The sequence below is a fragment of the Manis javanica genome, chromosome 4, assembly GCF_040802235.1.
Source record: "Manis javanica isolate MJ-LG chromosome 4, MJ_LKY, whole genome shotgun sequence".
NCBI lineage: Eukaryota > Metazoa > Chordata > Mammalia > Pholidota > Manidae > Manis > Manis javanica.
The window spans coordinates 75,537,643-75,550,811 of record NC_133159.1 but is presented as its reverse complement, the minus strand read 5'-3'; the positions used below and the strand labels follow the sequence as shown (position 1 = coordinate 75,550,811).

The 13,169-nt window shown below is 38.2% G+C and overlaps 1 protein-coding gene across 3 annotated transcripts in view; it reads right to left on the bottom strand.

Annotated features, from left to right (window-relative positions):
- Positions 1-13,169, bottom strand: part of LRRC8B (leucine rich repeat containing 8 VRAC subunit B) — a 69,718-nt gene that overhangs the window by 22,604 nt on the left and 33,945 nt on the right. For all 3 annotated transcript variants that reach the window (XM_017654704.3, XM_036998327.2, XM_017654705.3), the window contains exon 2: positions 11,261-11,315. The gene's annotated coding sequence lies outside the window, so the exon portion shown is untranslated. The remainder of the gene's footprint in view (positions 1-11,260; positions 11,316-13,169) is intronic.

Sequence of the window (13,169 nt, the reverse complement as noted above, 5' to 3'; positions counted from 1 at the left end):
GCATAGGACCCCACCCACATATCAAATCATACTCAGCCCCCAAACTCCTTTAAATTACAAAGAAGTTTTTATAGCAATTTAGATATTAACATATATTAAAATCCATGTCTACAACCTTAGATGAATATTTAGCTTTTAATGAGCAATCTGCATACATTTATTTCTCTCAGTCCTCATACACAGTTGGTCTTATTTGTATTTATCGGATGGCCTGGCAAACCATGTAATTTCTGCACTCTAATTTAAAACCTCACATCTATCCAACTAAGAAGAATTAGTACTCTTAAAATTTAGCTTACTGATTTCATTAGAAATAGTCACAAGTTAATAGCTTTTTAAGATATAGCTCAGAAATATGGCTGAAATGCTCTGAAATTATATTATTAAATGTAGGTACTCTTTATATTAGCTTTTTTTTTCTTTTTACCTGGTAGGTTAATAAAAGGAATTCTTAGCATCTACTTCAAATAATTGTTTGCAATAGTTAAGTTACATACACATAGATCAGTTTGAAATGTGAGAACACTCTAAAACATACAAATAATTTTAACATTGGGTGTGAAAATTATACTTTTTAATGTCTACGTGACCTCTGAAAAGTTGCTGGGAAATTTTATATATTTGTCCTGCAGATACAATCCTTTTTTGGTTTATTAAGTATTGAAGTCCAGCTAAGTGAATGGACACCAAATTATATTTAAGATATTTTTAGCAATATTCTTGTAACCTTGTCATTTTCAAAGATTAAAAATTTGGGCATGTCTGAAATTTACTTTGGACTTACTGATCCATGTGTAAATCCTGCTTTATAATTACTAAGCAGTATTAAATTATTTTGCAGTCCAGAGAGCACAGCTGGTAGTTGGTGTGTATGAAAACCACACTGTGTACGAGTCCATACTCAGCACCACTGAAGAGTGAGCTTATTGTTCACAATTCACTATTAAAGGCTTACAACATGATACACGACTGCGTATGTATGCAACAGGAGTGATAAAGACATTTGATGGGTGAAACATTTTACATATTATTCCATTACATTGCATCTGTAATGTGCCAGGAAATAATTTATTGCATAATTCCAGAATGCTACTCAGCCATCACGATACTTCTTATACAATACACTTTCCTTTAAATTACATACATAAATACAATATAGTTTCTACTTTAAGCACAGTATTTCTATGAAAGAAGATAGTCATGAACCTCCAACTATAGTAATATTTTAAAATAATCATGAGAAATTAGTTAGAGAGCCACAACAGACTACAGATTCACCATATTTATTCTAACTGAAAATTATTTGTAAAGAACTTTTCCTGTTCACCTTCCTAAGAGTTATAAATTTTTCCTTTAATCACCTATTCAGATTTCCTTTGATGAGTTCCTTGTCAATGAGAGCAAATAAAAATCTATTATTAATAATCTAATATCTGTTTTCTTACTTCCAAAACACCTTCATTTACATTGTTTGTTTCATACTTACAACAAACCATTAAGATAAATATTCTTCTTATGCACATTTTATAAACATGGAAAATAAGGCAGGCCTAAAGGGGTTATCTTGCCCAAGGTGACAAAACTGGGAAGAAATTGTTTCAACTAGAACCGAAGTCCTCAGATGCAAACCTCAACCTTGCCCACACTAGATAGACCACACTGTGTTATTCAATCCAGATACATGTGTCAATCTCAGTTCTCTCAAAAGCTAAAGAAAAAGCCTAATATTTAACTCTTTTCCCCAACTGCAATGGACTGAATGTTTATGTGCCCCCAAAATACACCATATCCCCCCCGTGACAGCATTAGGAGGGGGGAACCTTTGGGAGGTGGTGAGGTCACGAGGTGGAGTACCCTTGTAAAAGGGACCCCAGAGAGCTCTCTTGCCCCTCCCACCTTGGGAGGACACAGTAAGAGGATGGCTGTCTATGAACATCAGCGTGACACCCAATCAGTTCTCATCAGACAGTGAATCTGCTGGTGCCTTGATCTTAGATTTCCCAGCCTCCAGAAACTGTGAGAAATGTTTGTTGTTTAAGTCACTCAGTCTGTGAGTTTGTTATAGCAGCCTGAATAGACTATGACATCAACTGGCCCCAACATCAGATTTATTACTGGGTTCTATTATAGCCTTTTGAAAAACAAAGATGCAAATGTACAATATCTCTCCAGCTACATACTATATAATCTTTCTCAGATAAAGTTTCTCTACTCTGGACTACCTAAGACTTAATATATAAATATATAGCATCTGGATCTAATGATGTCTAAAAAGTCTCAAGCATTCCTGTATGTTGAATGATGTTAATTTTTCTAATTGCAGTTTATTTTTCTAATTTTTCTAATGGAAAGCTACAGTATAGCTTTCCTTTGTCATTACAAAACATAATACTGTTTGTGTGTTGAGGAAATTTTTTCCAAGCCATATTTTTGCAAATAATGAGGATTCAATTCAAATTAGATCTCTATTTCTAATATACAAATGCACTAAATCAGTTCAAAGAAACAATGTCAAGAATAAAGGATTGTGTGATTTTGTTCCCATTCCTTTAGCTTTTAAACCTCATTAAAAAATCATAAAAGCTTTTCAAAGCACATGAATTCACTTGACAGTCTCACTCCAAAGTCTCTAAGACTGGAACAACACTCACATTAGACATCTTTTCTTCCCAGTAGTCCTTACTTTACTTTGAAAGCATTTCCAAAGTAACCAGTGGAAAAATAAACAAATGATGATCAGATAGTATTTAGAGTCATTATATGCTGAGAAGTGGACACCACTTCAAAAATCTCTGTCTCTGACCCAGGGCAGGGATACAGCCAAACAATATAATATGGGGTCTCTCTACACTACTCTCATTGCAAATTGATTTTAAAAATAAATCACCTTATAGCCTTTCAACATGTCTAGTACTACATTGTCATCAAGATGTTTCTTGGGTCTCACATATACCTAACTGAAATTGAAATTCACCTCTTTGAACTCTCTCTCTGGGAAACAAAGCACCTGATTAATCTGTATCCCTCATTAATTTGTTCCTTTTCTTTATCCTGAATAACCCCTGACCCACTCTCCAGAGACCTGATAATAATCATTTAGCATTCTTCTTTATGTCCCTTAGCAATTGTTTCAGATCTTGTCAGCATAGCCACTTTCAAATAATAAATACCGTTCCCAAATCAAGTTGTAGTTTTGAGAGCTAGAAAGAAATGAAGAGTTATCTAGGAAAGGATTTCCCTAAAGTTGAAGTCCCTAAAGTCACTGGAGAGCTTATTAAAACAAGAAGTGAAAGCTCCCACCCTCAGACTTTCTGATTCATTAGGTCTGAAGTAGGCCCCAGGAATGTACATTTCTGACAAATTCCTGGTTAATGTAGATGCTGCTGATGCAGTGACCACTTTTTGAGTCACAAATCTGAGCCAGCAGTTTTGATTTTGGTTTCACATTAAAACTATCTGGGGCACTTTAAAATAAACCTTAAATCTGTGCCCCACTCCCACAGAGCAACTCAACTGATCTAGGAGGAGAACAGATTTTTTTTTTCCCCTCAAATATTCCAGGGGAAGAAATCTCTCAAGAGAGACTGGCAATAAAATATCTGGGAAAAGTGCCTACCTGGAAGTTTCACTGGATATTTAGAGAGCTCCCACTCTCCACAGACTGCAAAGTAACAGCTACCATCAACCACGTGAGCCCTTCAGACACTTGGGTATGTGTGTGAGGCAGTAGGATAGGGGATCACTGAGTCACAGAGATCGCAGCAGGCACTTGAGGAGGGATGAGAAACAATGCCCCCAGCTGAAAGCCTATTTCAATGCATGGGCCAGAAACAAGGGAAAGTTTTATAGTACATTCGAAAAAAAAGCAATGAATGAACTAGTCACTGAAAATGAAAATTCAACACCATTTAAGCAACATCTGATAGGTCCATGGAGAGGCAAGAGTCAAATGGATTCAGATATTGATCCTATGGTATTATACCATATACAATTTCAAGCACAGTTTCCATGTGCTATATCAATAATTGAACGAGAAGGCAGAAAAACATATGCTCAGATGTTAGGCAGGGTGCATCCCAGATTCAAGGGGACAGGAGGAGTGGCAAGAAATGTGCAGCTGTGTTTAATCCACTGTAGTCTATTCTCTGCCCACAAATGATTTACATTCCTCCCACATGCAAAGCACATTCCCCCACTCCTAAATCCCCCAAAAGTTCATCCCATTATGGCATCAAGTTCAGGCTTGAAGTCTAGGATTTTGTCATCTAAGTCAGGCCCAGGATGCTGCGGAAGATTCTTAAGATTCTTAGAGGCCCTTCTATCCAGCTGAGAAGATCTAGGAGGCTCTGCCTTAGATCTTTTTGCAGTCTTAATACTCTGATGAGCTCTGGTTTTTATTTGTATCTTGAGACCAAGCTTTACCAGCAGTAGTGCCCTCGAGCTGATTTTTCAACCTGAGGTCATTAATCTTCCTTTGAGTACCTTCTGCTGGGTGGAGATGCTGGGAATGAGAAACAGTTTTACTTATGATCCTAGAAAATTCTTAGTTGGAAACATATCCTCTCAAAATCTACTTAATATCTGAACAGTTTCTTCTTTAATTCATCTCCCTCTGCACTACTTTGGTCATAAGGGGTTAAAAAGAGTCAATTAGCACTTCAATGTTCTGTTAGAAAATCTCCTAAGCTAGATCTACAACTCTATTAGGTTCATTTTCTATCTTCAATGTTTCTGTAGGTATCGGTCTTGTCAATTTCTCTGTCAATATAAAACAAGGGTACAATTTTATATTCTCCCATAGCAATTTCCTCACTGCCCTTCCAACCACCACTAACAGCCTTACTTCCCCTCCAGCCTCCCCTGCCCTCTGGTCTCAAAGCCAGTGCCAGGTGTTTTGTTATGAAGCACTTTACTTCTGGGTACCGAGTTGTGCCTCGGTTCTTTTTTTCTCTTTTTATCTCTCTCTCTCTCTCTCTCTCTCTCTCTCTACTTTGTTGTCATTAATCTACAATTACATGAAGAACATTATGTTTACTAGGGTCCCCCCTTCACCAAGTCCCCCCCACAAACCCCATTACAGTCACTGTCCATCAGCATAGTAAGAATCTGTAGAATCACTACTTGTCTTCTCTGTGTTGCACAGCCCTCCCATGCCCCCATCCCCACATTATACATGCTAATCGTAATACCCCCTTTCTTTTTCCCCACCCTTATCCATCCCTTCCCTCCCATTCTCCCCAGTCCCCTTCCCTTTGGTAACTGTTAGTCCATTCTTGGGTTCTGTGATTCTGCTGATGTTTTGTTCCTTCAGTCTTTCTTTGTTCCTATACTCCACATATGAGTGAAATCATTTGGTGTTTGTCTTTCTCTGCCTGACTTATTTATACCCTCTAGTTCCATCCATGTTGTTGCATACGGTAGGATTTGTTTTCTTATGGCAAATTAATATTCCATTGTATATATGTACCACATCTTCTTTATCCATTCATCTACTGATGGACACTTAGGTTGCTTCCATTGCTTGGCTATTGTAAATAGTGGCTTTTGGATGTAGAGTTCTATAGATGTCTATTAGGTTCATCTGTTCTAGTGTGTTGTTCAGTGCCTCTGTGTCCTTACTTATTTTCTGTCTGGTGGATCCATCCTTTGGAGTGAGTGGTGTGTTGAAGTCTCCTAAAATGAGTGCATTGCATTCTCTTTCCCCCTTTAGTTCTGTTAGTATTTATTTCACATATGTTGGTGCTCCTGTGTTGAGTGCATATATATTTATAATGGTTATATCCTCTTGTTGGACTGAGCCCTTTATCATTATGGAATGTCTTCTTTATCTTTTGTTACTTTCTTTGTTTTGAGGTCTATTTTGTCTGATCCTACTGCAACACCTGCTTTTTTCTCCCTGTTGTTTTCATGAAATATCTTTTTCCATCCCTTGGCTTTTAATCTGTGCATGTCTTTGGGTTTGAGGTGAGTCTCTTGTAAGCAGCATATAGATGGGTCTTGATTTTTTATCCATTCTATTACTCTGTGTCTTTTGATTGGTGCATTCAGTCCATTTACATTTAGGGTGGTTATTGAAAGATACGTACTTATTGCCATTGCAGGCTTTAGAATCATGGTTACCAAAGGTTCAAGGTTATCTTCTTTAGTATCTTACTGTCTCACATAACTTGGTTATTGAGCTATTTTAAACACTGTCTGGTGATTCTTTATTTTTCTCCCTTCTTATTCCTCCTCCTCCATTCTTTATATGTTGGTTGTTTTATTCTGTGCTCTTCTGTGTTTCCTTTAACTGCTTCTGTGGGTAGTTGATTTTATTTTTTGCCTTTAGTATTTGGTTGGTCTGCTTTCTTTGCTGTGATTTTATTTTCTCTGGTGACATCTATTTAGTCTTAGGAGTGCTCCCATCTAGAATAGTCCCTCTAAAATACCCTGTAGAGGTGGGTTTGTGGGAGACAAATTCCCTCAACTTTTGCTTGTCTGGGAATTGTTTAATCCCTCCTTCATATTTAAATGATAATTCTGCTGGATACAGTATTCTTGGTTCAAGGCCCTTCTCTTTCATTGCATTAAATATATCATGCCATTCTCTTCTGGCCTGTAAGGTTTCTGTTGAGAAGTCTGATGATAGCCTGATGGGTTTTCCTTTGTAGGTGACCTTTTTCCTCTCTCTAGCTGCCTTTAAAACTGTCCTTGTCCTTGATCTTTGTCATTTTAATTATTATATGTCTTGGTGTTGTCCTCCTTGGGTCCCTTCTGTTGGGGGTTCCGTGCACTTCTGTGGTCTGATCGATTATTTCCTCCCCCAGTTTGGGGAAGTTTTCAGCAATTATTTCTTCAAATACACTTTCTATCCCTTTTTCTCTCTCTTCTTCTGGTACCCCTATAATGCAGATATTGTTCCTTTTGGATTGGTCACACAGTTCTCTTAATATTGTTTCATTCCTGGAGATACTTTTATCTCTATCTGTGTCGGCTTCTATGCGTTCCTGTTCTCTGGTTTCTATTCCATCAATGGCCTCTTGCATCTTATCCATTCTGCTTATAAATTCTTCCAGAGATTGTTTCATTTCTGTAATCTCCTTCTGGACATCATCCCTTAGCTCTTGCATATTTCTCTGCAGCTCCATCAGCATGGTTATGAACTTTATTTTTAATTCTTTTTCAGGGAGATTGGTTAGGTCTATCTCCTTCTCAGGGTTTGCCTGTGATCTTGGTCTGTATCAAATTCTTCTGCCTTTTCATAGCGATAGAGGTATTTGTGGGGAGCTGGCACGTGTGTTGGCTAAGAGAAAGTCCCTTCTTGCTGGTTTGTGGCCTTCCTCTCCTGGGAGAACAGCGATCCCTAGCAGCTTGTGCTGGGTAGCTGCGTGCAGACGGGGTTTCTAATTCTTGCCTGGCCGCTGTGGAGCGTTTGCGTCTGTGGTTGCTGTGGGCGTGACCAGCCTCAGGCTGCTTCTCCAATATGGCAGAGCTGTGTCGGAGGGGGAAAGGGCGGGAGACTGTTTATTGCCATGATGGGCCTCTGAGCTGTGCTGCCGCCCCACCCAGGGGGTTAGGGCGCCCAGAGTTCCCTGGGATTCCCAGCTCCTGGGCTAAGTGTCCCTGGGCACTTCCGTCCAGCTGTGGGGTCCCTGTCCCTTTAAGACTTTCAAAAAGCACTCGCTTTTCTTTGTCCCGGGTGCACCGGCTGTGGGGACCCACTCACAGGTCTTACTGTCCTGTTTCCCTAGTATTCAGCAACTCACACACTGTCTGCGTTCTCAGTGCGGATGACTAGGGCTGGCTATTTAGCAGTCCTGGGCTCCCTCTCCCTCCCCGCTCCGACTCCTCTCCTCCTGCCGGAAGCTGGGGTGAGGGGCACTTGGGTCCCACCAGGCCGGGGCTTGTATCTTACCCCCTTCACTAGGTGCTGGGTTCTCACAGGTGTAGATGTAGTCTGGCTGTTGTCCTGTGTCTTCTGGTCTCTCTTTTAGGAATAGTTGTATTTGTTGTATTTTCAAAAATATAAATGGTTTTGGGAGGAGATTTCCACTGCTCTACTCACGCTGCCATCTTGGTTCTCCCAAGTTGTGCTTCGGTTCTTTATGGCTATGTAACAAACCATTCCAGACCTCAGCAGCTATTCATTTCTCATGAGTCTGTGGGATGATGAGGCAGTTCCTGATTTCACATGGTGTTGACTGGAAGGTCCAAAATGCCTCAGTCACAGGCTGGCACTGGGTCTGGCTGCTGGCCTGGAGCTCAGCTTGCACTAATGACCAGGGGCCTTGCCCCTCTTCCATGTGGCTAGTTAGGCTTCCTCACAGCAAGGGGGATACGTTCTAAGAAGGAACATTGCAAGCACACAAAAGCAGATGCACACATCTCTTTAAGGTCCAGACTTTGAAATCACTCCGTGCCACTTCTGCCACATTTGATCAGTCAAAAAAGGTAACAGGGCCAGCCCAGGCTCAAAGGGAGGGGAAACAGACTATAGCTTGATGGGGAAAAAAAAATCACAAAGTATCTGAAGCCATCTTTAGTCCACCATAGAAAGTCATGAGCATTTAAGTAGTAGATAGTACCATAGAAATGAATCAATTGGAAGAAAATATTTAGCAAGTCAAGAATAGAATCTCTCTCCCCTAGATAATATATCAGGTGAGGAAGGACTTTCAGACAAGGAAGAGTAAAGGGCTATGGATAGAGAAGCAGGATCCGTGAGGTAAAGGAGAAGCATAGTGTTTCTGGAGCACAAATCAAAGAGTTTCAAAGAAATAATCAACATCAGAGTCAAACAACACAGAGAAATCAAAGGAGAATAGTAACATGTAGCTACCATTCTGTAGATTCTTACCCCAAGCTGTAGAGTGGTAATAGGTTGTGAAATAATCATAAATAATATTCTAAGTAGTAGGAACATTACCTTAATCATCTGAAGCCCCAGGAGAAAGTTATTGTACATGACAATTAAAACCATGGGAGCAACTCAAGAAATCCTGATTAAATATGAGTTATTCTGAACTTTAAGGAACATTGCTTCACTTTTCTTATTTTGTGTTTTAGATGGTTAATTGTCCTCTTAGGAAAAGATCTCTTAATTTTTTGGTACTTTCAGCTAGCTACCAAAATATCTAGGAAACATTTAAAATGAAAGGAGTTGCAGCCACATTATTATAAATGCTAACACTGGTGCATAAGCCACCATTGGCTGCTTAATTCTTTGAGAGGATGTGTAGACAGAAGGCAACCTCAAGCCTTCTTCACCATCTTCATTGCAGATAATGATTTCTTTCCTGACCACCCCACCTGCTACCGCTTCACATAAAGTAGAGCCAAACTCAGTCACTCTGCAGTCACCTGTGAACCACACACGCTCTCCTCTCAAATAACCAGCTGAGAGAAGAGCTCATTCCACTTGGTTCTCCTCATTCTTTAATAGGTGACCTACTTTTCACAAGAGCACAAATATCTGCGACTATTTAACCCAGTGAGAAAACACAGAGATCAAAGTCCAGCTCTTTACACAAAAGGAAATTAAAGTTCAGAGGTGTTTAAATAGTCAGTAGGATAACAGAGGAGTAGAACATGGGACTATGGCCAATTTTCCTAATTTAGAAAGAACTAGGAGTACAATAGCATTAATTTTGGCCACCTAACCTAATTAATAATAAGCCTTCTTAATAGAACAGGGTTTTGGAATATGAAGTCACAAATATAGTCCAGAACATTTCTATGTGATAATTTTTGAAACTATACATCAAAATGAATTTTTTTTTAGCTCTGCAACAGATAAACCAGTGTACTCTAGAAATACTTAAAAATATGATTAAGCCACTAGTCTTAACATGTTTTCTAAAATTAACATTTATATGCACTCAGTGATGGAGGCTAGCTCCAAAGGCATACCAAGGAAATATGAGGACTTGTGTCTGCTTTCACAGGATTTACAATCATTTTATGAGAGGAGACTGCACAGTTGAAAGATATTAAAGAGAGATTCAGGATTTTAGTCTGTTCATGTGACAAAATATTTAGAATGTCTACTGTGTGCCCAGCAGAGTTCTAGGTGTTAGAGAAATACTGATTTGCAAAATAGACAAGATCCCTGCTCTCAGGGACCTCGCTATGTACTAAGGGAAGAGAGACAACCACTTATAACAACAAGATAAAATCAGAGTGCTAAGAAGAATATAAAGCAACTTAAGATTGGGTAGTGAGGGAAGGCCTCTTGGACTACCATGAGAACAGAGATCTAAAAGGAGTCAGCTATGGGGAAGATCATTCTAGGCAGAAGGAGCAAGGATCTTAGGATGTGTGCAGATCAGAAAGGAAGCCCTTGCCTGGAATGTCAGGAGTCTGGAGAAAGTAGAAGAGAGACAGAGGGCTTGCAGCCAAGATGAAGAGTCTGGATAACAATAGTTCAAGAGTGATGGAAAAGCCACAGAAGAGTCATAAGTAGAGGAGTAGCTGCAATATTATTAGCTTTTAAAAATTCATAGGCAACTCAATGAATCAGTGGGGAAATATGGATATATTCATGAAGTCAAAGGACATACAAATTCATCTATAAAAATAAAAAGAAAGGTGCTGAGAATATAGTAGGGGACTGACCGCTTGTCCTCACCTCTGCTTCACCTGGACTGTATGTTCAGGACTAGGTGGCACACTTTTAAGATAAACGTCATATTCATAACACTAGAGAGTCATGCTGTTTAATACAATGTAATCATTCATATGTCAAAGTCAAAAGCTCTGCCACAGTGCTAATTTCAGATTAATGTTCCACAGCTAGAAAAGACTGATGATGTTTACAGAAAGCAACACAGTATAGGGCTTGATTATTTCGACTTACCTACTCTAGAAAAACACAGCCATCTCTTACTTACGGAAACACAGCAAACTGATCCTACACATTAAAAATGTTACCTTAAAAAAAAATCTGAAAAATACAGACATGGTCTAAGTCCCTTACAGACTTTAATATATTCTGTAGATCTTTAATGCTAAAAAAAATGGCAAATATTAAACATACACACACATACTTTCCCACATACAAAACCAACAAAGGACAGGAAAATGGCATCTTACCAACATGTATACAAATTTAATTTTCTGTTTATTAACTGGCTTAAAAGCATCAAAAGGATTTCATTTGAAACATCTGTAAGATAGTAATCTCTTTTTACATACTAAGTATTTAATATTTATTTGCCCTAAGCTACCAATGTAATAGTAATTATCTTTACCATGTGTTCACAATTCAGAATGTTAATCTTACCTTATGAATGCTGGTCAACCGAAAACTCTGCAATTAGCTTCTATTTGAAAAATTCCTAAAGAGAAATCATAAACATATTGTTATATTTTACACATCACAGGACTACAAAACAATTTATCCACTCATGTGGTTCTAAAATTTCCAACATCTGTAATAATTTTATGACACATACAGAAGATAACTTTTTAAAAAAGTGATTGTTGTTGAAGAGATCACTGTCTGATCTCTCACAAAGGTGATCGACTAATCCCCAGGGAGAGAAACAAATCAGTCAAAAGCTACATATTTAATCTCATCACCATGGCAATTTGCAGAGCATAAAACATGAACACTAAATTTTAAACTAAGAATGAGATAAGCATTATATCTGAGGCATCATTCACTTTATAAATAAAAGAAAAACTCATTGAAATTTTCTATGTTTCATAAAGAAAACAGGGGAAGCTTAGAGGAAAAAAGACTTAATAGTTGGGATAGTTTTCTCCTTGTAGTTTTTCTTTTTTGTTGTTGTTGGTTTTTTTGGATTGTTTTGTTTTGCTGGCCTGCTAGTTTTATACAATTATGCCACTGTCAAATTCACTGGCACAAAATTTTTGCCTCTTATTATTTATCATAGACTTTCTTGATATAACAGTTTCTCTAAACATATTTGATGAAAACATAGGCATTCATACATACATACACCATAGTTTACAAAATCATTTCCCCAGAATCTTGATTTTCTCATTTTATTACTAATAATGCTATAAACATTTCTGTATTCTTCATGTGAGTCATGGGTCACAGCATGAACATTTTAAGGCTGCTAATACACAGCATCAAATTATTTCCCAAGAAGATTATACTAATTTTCTTTCCTATAAATAATACATAAGTAGCATGGTCTCTATGTAGGAATCATCATTTAAAGAAAAAAATCTTGGCTAATTCCATATATGAGAAAATGATCTTACTGTTGCTTTATTTTGCATTTCTTTGACTGAGTTGGGTTTGAATGGGTTTTATTAATGAGTTTCATTCCTCTTTTCTATTTAACATTTACCTAAACCAGAGGAATATTTTGCTGAGAAGATATGAATGTAGAGCTTCATGAAAACTCTCTTATAATGACAACTTGTCATCTTGGAGTAAAACCACTGCTGTCAAGTAAAAAACAACAAAATGTAGCTCAGATTCTTCATCCAGGCTAAAACCAAATCACTCTAATTGTACAAACCATAGCAAAAGTATCAACTTTCTTCCTCCCCAGCAGCAAACAAAAGTACAATTTGGAAGAATGAAATGTGAAAATACTAAATGGTAATGCCTCTTCGAATAGCATAAATAGTCCCTGTTAGGCAGGATAAAAATGGGACTTGGCTGCCAGTGATTGAGAGACCCAGCTGCTGAGAGAGGCTGTGGTGTCATCTGCTTGGCAGCTCACTATGCTAATGAGTGTTATAAAGCTGGACTTACCTACCCCCTCAAACACATTTTCTCTCCCCAGTGGCAGGGCACAAGATATGTGCATTTTCACTTAGAGAGTCAATTCCAAGATAACCAAAGCAAATGTATTCTGGAAGATCTGGGATGACAAGCTTAACCCTGAGAATTCCTTTTCTCAAATAAGAGCTCCTTTCAGGAGGTTCCCAGGGCCGGACTATAAGGGAAAACCTCCAAGTGACTGTGGATGAAGGAACAATAGGGGACAATCAGCTTGCTCACAGAAAAACAAAAGGCCCCAAGGCTTTTATTTTGAAAATTGAGAAGTCTGGATGATCTTATTTCCTGGGGTCAGTGCAGATAGAGAAGACTGACAAATGCTTCTGCAGTTAAGCAAAGTATAAAAATTTGAAATCTGAGAATGGTTTTACATTTGGGTGAATTTGTCTTTTAGTGATAGTTCAATAAAATATTTCCTTTTAAGATT